An 8,824-nucleotide genomic window follows, 5' to 3' on the forward strand; every position below is an offset into this window, starting at 1 on the left:
ACACACAAGAACATTGCATGTATGCATGTGATAAAGGAAGTGGAAAATGGGAAGTTATCTATGGGGGATGGATAGATGGCTGGGAGACGCTGATCACGAAGCACTGGACACATAGCTTAGTATCCCTTCTACTATCTTGTGAATTTTTTTTAAAAGTAAACTTAAATCTTAAAACAAGAAAAGTGAGGAGTAGAGAGATTACTTACATTGTCCCTTATGAACTGTAGAACTAGGATTAAACCCAATTTATTAAAATTCCAGTGCACTTATACTTTAACTGCCAAGCATGTTTGTCAGTTGTAACAGAAGACACTTCCCCACATGTGATGTGCATAAATTGTGACCATCAGCTTAAACCACTCCCGTTATGACAAAACGTAAACATGTACAAACCGAAGACTAGAGTGTACATTTCTCAGGTAAGCACTTTTATACAACTATAAAAGCAAAAGTAATTTATGAATTAAATATATGCAATATTGCTGGCCAATAAAATAAAGTACACTATATATATTTATAGATTGTTATAATTTGTTATCTATCTCCAGAGCCACCTGAGTGGGGGTTGTTCAATGCTGTAATCCTGGCTAGACAGGAGGCTGAGATCTGAGAATGGAATTTCAAAACCACAACAGGGAAGAAAGTTCATAAGACACTCAGCTGCAATTAACCAGCACAAAGCCAAAAGTGAATGATAGAGTGCCAGCATTGAGTGAAAAAGCTAGAGAAGAGAGGACAGTGATAGGACCTGAGTTCAAGCCCTAGCACACATACACACACACACACACACACACACACACACACACACACACACACACTCCAAACTTGAAAGTTTCTTTCTCTTTATATTTTATTCACATATTCACAAAGGCAAAAATTTCACCTTTTATTAGCTTTTGCTATAGAAAATGGTGGGAGGCAAGAGGTCTACATTTTCTCACCTTTATAGATCTATGATCAGAAAATCTATGAAAGTCAGTTCACGGGATGCTGCCTGTAAAGTTAACTATTCCATGTGGATACCAGTGAAGAAGAGTAAGTATTTAAAAAAGAATTTCTCAAAGATTTCACCTCCAGATTCAATGACACAGAACCAAGCTCTCATTAAGTTCCTTGCACTGCAGAGCTCAGATTTCCTCAAGACTCTATCATTTCCTTTTTTCCCTTATTTTTTTTATCATTATTATAAAGGTTATGTACAGAGGGATTACAGTTGCAAAAGAGGTAAAAAGTACATTTCTTTTTATACAATGTCACCCCTTCCCTTGCTCTCCCAGATATAGCTCATTTCTTTTCTTTCCTTGGTAAGGCAAACCTTGAAATGATTCAATCTTGAGAGCTTCTCTTCTTTTTTACCACCTCAGTTTTTCTCCTTAATATATTTTGCCGCTGACTAACAGGCAATGGCAGTAACAGCAACAGCTAAACAAGAAGCGCATTGACGAAGCCCACAATATTCCTATCACAGTGACTTTAACTGTTTTTCTGCAGCTCTAAGTATTTTCTTTTAGGTAGTAACTGTGAATATAATCATATGTACAATACAGGGCTGACGTAGAGCAAAATCCAACTCCCTTCATCTCAAGTAAGAAAACATACCAAAATATACTAGTTCACCAGGCAATAACTAAACAGTGGATTTTTTTCTGTACCACACATTTATTAAGAATGATTGTAATGTGATCAACATATATTATAGACATGTATGAAACTGTTTTCAAAAAATAGTTCTTGAAGACTTGAGTCAGTAAGCTATTTATTTTTATTTTGACTATAATTAAAGGAAAAATATATCTTAATGTGAGTTTCAGTGGGTACTCACAATTGAAACGGAAGCTTCACACATAATCCTGATTATTCACTCTGAGTAATAAATTCTAAGGTCTTTCTATGTTGCTTCTTGGTACCAACAGAACCATAACCTTGCTTTCAAACCCACAACAGGAGCTGCCATGAGACAGTAATTATAAAATGCTTTGATAAGTTAGAAACTCTGGTCATCTGTCTTGGCTCCAGCATCTTCTAAGCTGTATGAGTTATTTCAGGCTGTATGAGTTAGTTCAAGTCCCTGAATTTTACATCTCCGATTATGGCTCCTCATATCAAAGTTGAGGACATTAATACTTCATTAGAGTGACTGTATCCTAAGGAAGAAAAAGTATCATATACAGTGTTGGTCCTGTGAATGCAGGGTTTTCATGTACTTGATTTGTCCAGCATATCAAATGGTGTGTTGATACTATCTTGTACCAGGTCAAAAGGGTCAATAGAGCTTCTTGGCTCAGTTCATCACTCAGTGACATCTTGACAATTGCTTGCATCTGTCATGATGGGACAGGGAAAATAGTAAGTACCATGCATCAACCATTCTGTTCAGCCAGTATGACAAATTTATCAGGACCCCTCTGCATATGTAGGTGCCTAGAACAGTGCCTGATTTGTGGTTGTTCCTCCTTCCTTTTTCTCCTTCCCTTCTTCCTTTTTTCTGTTTTGGTGATGATACTGGAGATTAAACCTTAGGCTTCCCATGGAAGCATAAATCCTACCATTGGAGGCCAAGCCCTTTTGGTTTCTTTTTCTTTTGCTTTTCTTCTATTTGTGGTCTAGGATTGTACTAACTTCACCAGGCTTTGCCTCCAACTCATGATGCACCTGCCTCTCTGCCTTCTCAGTAGAGTAGCTGACACAGTGGGTGCTTGGGAAATATCTGTCAACTAAATATGTGAAAAAGTGATCATTAACATTCTACACTAACAATAAGTACTAAAATCAAAATACATTAACAGTGGAAATGAGATGATGGTAAGTTTCTTAAAATTTCTTTATGTATTTGTTTTTATTTTTGCATATTTATATTTTTATTTAAAGAACTTATTAACATTTATTTTTGCATCATATTTCAAATGGCATGTTTAGCAAGTATTCAAGAAGGGAATCTTTATATGCAATCACTGGCACTTAGATTTTAGAACATCATTAATATTAGGTAGGCTGAGGTTTTGTATGTCATAGATACATATTATGTTATTTGCTCTTTTTCTTTTCCTTCATTCTTCTTTCTTTCTTTTTGTTTTAGGCAGAATATCCCAGGCTGTCCTTATACTTACACTTAAGATGCTCCTGCCTCCAGCCTTCTGATGGTGGCATTTATAGATATATATATATCAGGATACCTGGCTTCATATGACATCGTTAAGTGAAACTAGTTGAGAAATCATGCTTATTTCTATTAAGGGATATAAATCTTCTAAGTAAAAATAAAATAAATTTAAATAAGAACAAAGCATGTGGTAACATTGTGGCTCCAGGGGTAGGGTAGTAGCCTTGAGCTGAAGCCCTCAGGGACTTGAGGGAACACTGAGATCCAGAGTTCAAGTCCCACAATCACCACCACCAACAACAAAAGAAGAAAGCGTGCTTAAGAGTACCTTCCATGGTTTCCCACCACATGCTCCAAGATTTCTACCATTCCCCAGGGAACCAGCAGGTTCCCACTTTCCTGGCATTCAGTGACACCTGGCACATCGCCTTCTCTGTGTGCTGCACATTTATCTCTACAGCAAAATAAAATTGTCTGTAATTACTTTTCTCCCCAAAGTGAGCATCTGAAGTTTAATGACTTTCTTTGCCTTTTTATTTCTCACTCAGAGTACTAATTGTGACTTTCAGAGTCCTTGACACGAATAGGATTTCAATTATTTTTCCAAATTTGTTGTCACATTAATCAATGGGTATGAATGCCATTAATTAACTGTTAGTGCTTTACATCCTTAAGTCAAACTGAAGACATTTGCCAAACTCCAAATCTCACAACAGTGAAACAAAATTAAGATTTTTCTATTAGAGTTTTCTTGGGGTTTTGTTCATTCTATTTTTCTTTGTTTTGTTTTGAGATCAAATCAATGAAGAAATTGTAGTGGAATATTCAATAGACACACATTTTTTGATGACTGTTCAAAGGCATGAGAGAGAACAAGACTTCCATGCATAAGTGAACTAGTTCTAGGAGAAAGTTTAGTGAAAAGTAAATAGAAATGGGAATCTCCCCAACATTTATGTTACAGCTAATTTTCTAAATGGGCATCTGGTTGCTTCAGAACCTCTACCTCCTTATCTTCAAGAATGCAGGGTACGTGGACTCATTATTTATTATTCAAGGAATTATTTTTGCTCATTTATAGTTAAACATCATTAGGTACAATCAATGTAATGGTCCAATATGTATTTTCAACAATATTTAGTTTAAATAATAAACACTGAAATGATATAGCAAACAGAACAATTAGTTGGAACAAATCAAATCAGTAAATCTCACACTGGATTTCCCTTGCATTTGATTGTATGGCAGTTACAGAAGTATAATTCTCAGGGCCCGTTGCTTTCTGCCAAATCATAGCAGCCAATAGTCATGTGAATTCTTTCTCTCAGTCCCTTAGGTGCTGTTGAATCATAATAAATTCAACTCTTCACTTCAGTGAGCTGGGATGTAGTCCAGGAAAAAGGAAAATCTTGAATTTAGAGTCTCGGCTTATCCACAGTTCAGCAAGACATTCAAGATGTAAAGAAGCTGCTACTAACCAGTATTTGTGAACAATGAGAGGAGGCTTCCATGATTTCATTGAGTATAAGAACTACATTCATAAGAATTTTTGTCTTACTAGGTTTCAGATCTCAGGTCCGTTTGCTCATTTATGTGACGTTTTTAGCATATACTTGTATCTTTAACAGGCAATAGTATTATTATTGCTTTATAATTTTTAAATTTTAAATAAGTAGTGTGCTCTGTGTGTGTGTGTGTGTGTGTGTGTGTGCGTGTGTGTGTGTATGCTGTGCATGTGCACGTGCACATATAACACCAGTTCTGGGGCTTAAACTCGGCACCTGGGTCCTGTCCCTGATTTTCTTTTGCTCAAAGCTAGCACCCTACCTGTTGAGTCACAGATCTAGTCCAGCTTTTATGGTAGTTTAATAGAGATATACAGTTCTGAGTGGCTAAGATTAGAGGCATGGGCCACTGGCACCTGGCTTAGACTCCACTTCTTAGTGAGAGTACATTTAATAAATAGACTATTAAAGAGCATGTAATTTTTTCTGCTTAATAATTATTACACAAACCACTACTGATGCCAGGTACCAGTGGTTCATGCCTCTAATCCTAGCTACTCAGAAGGCTGAGACTTGGAGGATCAAAGCCATCCCAGGCAGAAAAGTCTGTGAGACTTCATCTTCAATTAACCAGCTAAACACCAGACTAGAAGCCTATTGCAAGTGGTAGAGCACCAGCCATGAACAAGAAAATGAGCAAGCATGAAACCCTGAGTTCAAGTCCTAAAACTGTCCAAAGAAAACAAAACAAGAAATCATCAGTAAAAACAAAGGAAGGCAGAAGTATACCCTAACAGTCTTGGTCACAAAACAAGCCAGTGGCTCAAACCTGTAGCCCAAGCTACTGGGGAGGACCAGAACAGCGGATTGCAATTAAAAGCCAACCTGAGCAGCAAATCCTTGAGACTCTTATCTTCAAACAACTAGCCAAAAAAACTGAATGTGGAGATGTGGCTTAAGTGGTAGGGCTCTAACCTTTAGCAAAAATGCTAAGAAATAGCACCTAGATCCTGAGTACAAGCCCCAGAACAGGCACACACACGAAAAAGAGTACTTTTGTACTTTTTCCTTTCTGGTTGCTTAGATTTACAATCATGTACCATCATTCTTGGCTTAATATAAGCTTTTTAAATGAGTTTGATCAAAGATATTTAGAGCAATTGATTTTTTCTTTGTTTCCTTATTCATTTATTTGTTTGTTTTTTTATGTATTTATCTATTTTGCCAGTCCTGGGCACTGTCCTCAGGCTTTATCAAGGCTAGCATTCTACTACTTGAGCCACAGCACCACTTCCGCCTCTTTCTGTGTATGTGGACCAAGGAATCAAACTGAACCAAGGGCTTCATTCATGCCAGTCAAACACTCTACCACTAGGCCACACTCCCAGCCATGCTTCCTTTTATTTTTTTAAAGTAATTTGAGACTTGTGAAATCTTTTATGATACAAATTATTCTCTCAAGAATAATAGTTCCTATGCACAGAGATCATAAAATGGTGTTTTATTGTAAAACTCACATAAAAGTACAAGATTTTGCCTTTTTCTGTTGAACTAGTAAGATAAACGATGTGTAATTCAATTATATTATAAAACGTGAATACGTGTGAATGGAGGAGGTATGTGTGGGTATGTGTGTATATGTCAGTGAATGGAAACAAACTGTGTTACATTTTATTTCAAGCATTGCACTGAGATTTCTTTTAGAGGAGAGATTCAAAAGGCAGAGTAGAGCCTGCTTCTTGTGTTTCTCACTTACCCAAACTGTGACTGCCTCTGATTCTCAGCAGCTACTAAAGATAGACTTAAAGTATCCTAAAGAGAAAAGTCCATGTTGTCTTGTTTCCTTTCCTTCTAACTCATCTTCAGGTGCTGGTCACCTGTCATTCTACTAAATACTGATAATATGGTAGTGGATCCTATTTTTCAGCAATGGCAGGAACAGTATCTCCTGTCCTTCAGGATTTTCAGTGTGGCCTGGGCCCTCTTTTCTTCAGATATGAAGTCTAGCTTTAGCTCTCATTCAAATGTAGCAGAAACAAAAATGTATGATTTTTGAGGCCAGATCAGAAAAGCTCATGCAACTTTTGCCCTAGAGGAAGAGCCAATATTTAAGAAGTCTGATTACTCTGAGAGCACCTGCTGATAGGCCTTCTGGTCAACTGCTCTGCTGAGATTAGTCTGCTCAGACTGATAGAATATGTAAATGACTCTTTCCTGGGCCCTCCATTTGGTTTCATTCACTGTTGCAGAAAAATTTTCCTTGGATTTCTGCTCTACAAAAGTATGACATCTCTTTAAAATGTTACTGGGCCAGACACTAGTGGCTTGTAAACCGAGCTACTTAGAAGGTTGAGATCTATAAACTAGTGTTCAAATCCAACTTGGCCAGGAAAGTCACTGGATTCTATCTCCAATTAATGCTATAACCACCCCCCTCCCGCAAACAAAAATCTAAAGTGGAGATATGGTTCATGTGGTAGAGTACCAGGTTTGTAATAAAGCCAAAGAACAGCACCCAGGCTCTGAGTTTAAGCCTGAGTATGGGTATACACACACACACACACACACACACACACACACACACACACACACACACACACACGTTTTTGCAAGCCGGTAGATTTTAGGATAATTAGTTATGCAGTAATATGTAACTGTCAAAAATACTGTTACAATATCTAGCATCCATTCAGTTCTTACATCTTAGCACACGTTTAGTTCTCAAGTAAGAACTCACATCTTCATTTTTCCAGAAAGATCAAAAGAAACTAACTGAAATGCCCACAGCTTGAAAGAAATGATTCTAGGATTTAAATGTAAGGTCTACAATCTGAGAAATTCTGAGAAGGTTAGCATGGGCCATTTTATTCCATGTTAAACTTTTATGCTTTCTTTCTACAGATGATCAGGAGTCACTAGAGAAATTTTCTTCAGGGAAGTAACAAAAGAGAACTTGCCTTTTGACAATATAATTCTAATTGCAGTGTGGAAGATGAATTGGAATGCTTTAGCAATAGTATTCAAATACATATTTTATATGAGAAAATAAATGGATTAATTTACATTGTATTCTCATTTCTTACGGTCTTCCTCTACTGCCTTAGGCAACTTACCATATCAGTCACAACAAAACAATATAGAATATACAAAACACTGACCCAATTAGTAATAATTCAAATAAACATTTATTGAACACTTAGTATGGATGCTGTCATTTCATCTTTACAACAGAATGCATTATGAGAATAGGTATGACATATTTAATATAAGACTACAAGGTTATATAAGTATTTGCTAGTAGAAGTAAAGATTAAATTCAAGACATTTCAGTTTGAATTAATACAAGTCATTTATTTATTTATTTATTTAATTTTTATTTCCAAGTGTGGATATTATCCTTTAGTTTTTTTTCCCCTGCTACTAGAGTCACACCTCCATTTTTGGCTTTTTTTTTTCTATTTGGGGGATATTGCCTTTTTTTTTTTAATGCCAATTCTGAGTCTTGAACATAGGGCCTGAGCTCTATCCCTAAACTTTTCTGCTAAAGGCTAGTACTCTACCACCTGAACCACAGCTCTTCTTCCGGCTTTTTTTTTTTTTTTTTGGTGGCTAGTTGGAGAAAAGAGTGTCATGATGTTTCCATCCCAGGATAGTTCTAAATTGCAGTCCTCAGATCTCAGCCTCCAGAGTAGCTAGGATTACAGATATGAATCACCAGTTCCCAGCTTCAATGTCAGGTTTTGGTTGGTTAATTAGACTTTTCTGTCCCAGCAGGCTTTTTACCATGATCCTCAAATTTCATCCTTCTAGGTAGCTGGGATTTTAAGTGTGAGCCACTGACAGCAATTTACTACAGGTTTTGAGTTACAGATCAGCCATGGCAGATCCTGAAGCAGATATTTCCCCCTAGTTCTGAAAGATTAATAGAGACAAAGAATACTTGGAGTATGAAGTGAGTACGCATTAAACCAAAACAGAAAGTTTAGCAAAAACTTAAACCATTCATTCATTTTCTCACGAAATATTTTTGAACGACTAAGTTTTTGGTCACTGAATTCGTCATACTTTTCCCTGTAGTTTTCCTCTTCCGGATTAACTGGACTCATAACCTTTAAACCCCACAAAGTCTTAGGGCACAGAAAAAAAAAATAGAAAGACAGGTTCTTGCCAGACTATAATACAAATGGCCTCTAGTCCAAAAGGCCATAGTCTCAAACAT

The 8,824-nt window shown here is 36.7% G+C and overlaps 1 long non-coding RNA gene across 1 annotated transcript; it reads left to right on the plus strand.

Moving 5' to 3' along the window:
* Positions 1-265: 265 nt before the first annotated feature.
* On the plus strand, positions 266-7,622 carry LOC150061421 (uncharacterized). Its single transcript, XR_016535824.1, has 3 exons — positions 266-419; positions 4,429-4,675; positions 7,507-7,622. It is a non-coding gene; the product is annotated as an uncharacterized LOC150061421 (long non-coding RNA).
* Positions 7,623-8,824: the final 1,202 nt, after the last annotated feature.

Source organism: Megascapheus bottae, chromosome 6, assembly GCF_031878675.1.
Source record: "Megascapheus bottae isolate mThoBot1 chromosome 6, mThoBot2.hap1, whole genome shotgun sequence".
NCBI classification, from domain to species: Eukaryota; Metazoa; Chordata; class Mammalia; order Rodentia; family Geomyidae; genus Megascapheus; species Megascapheus bottae.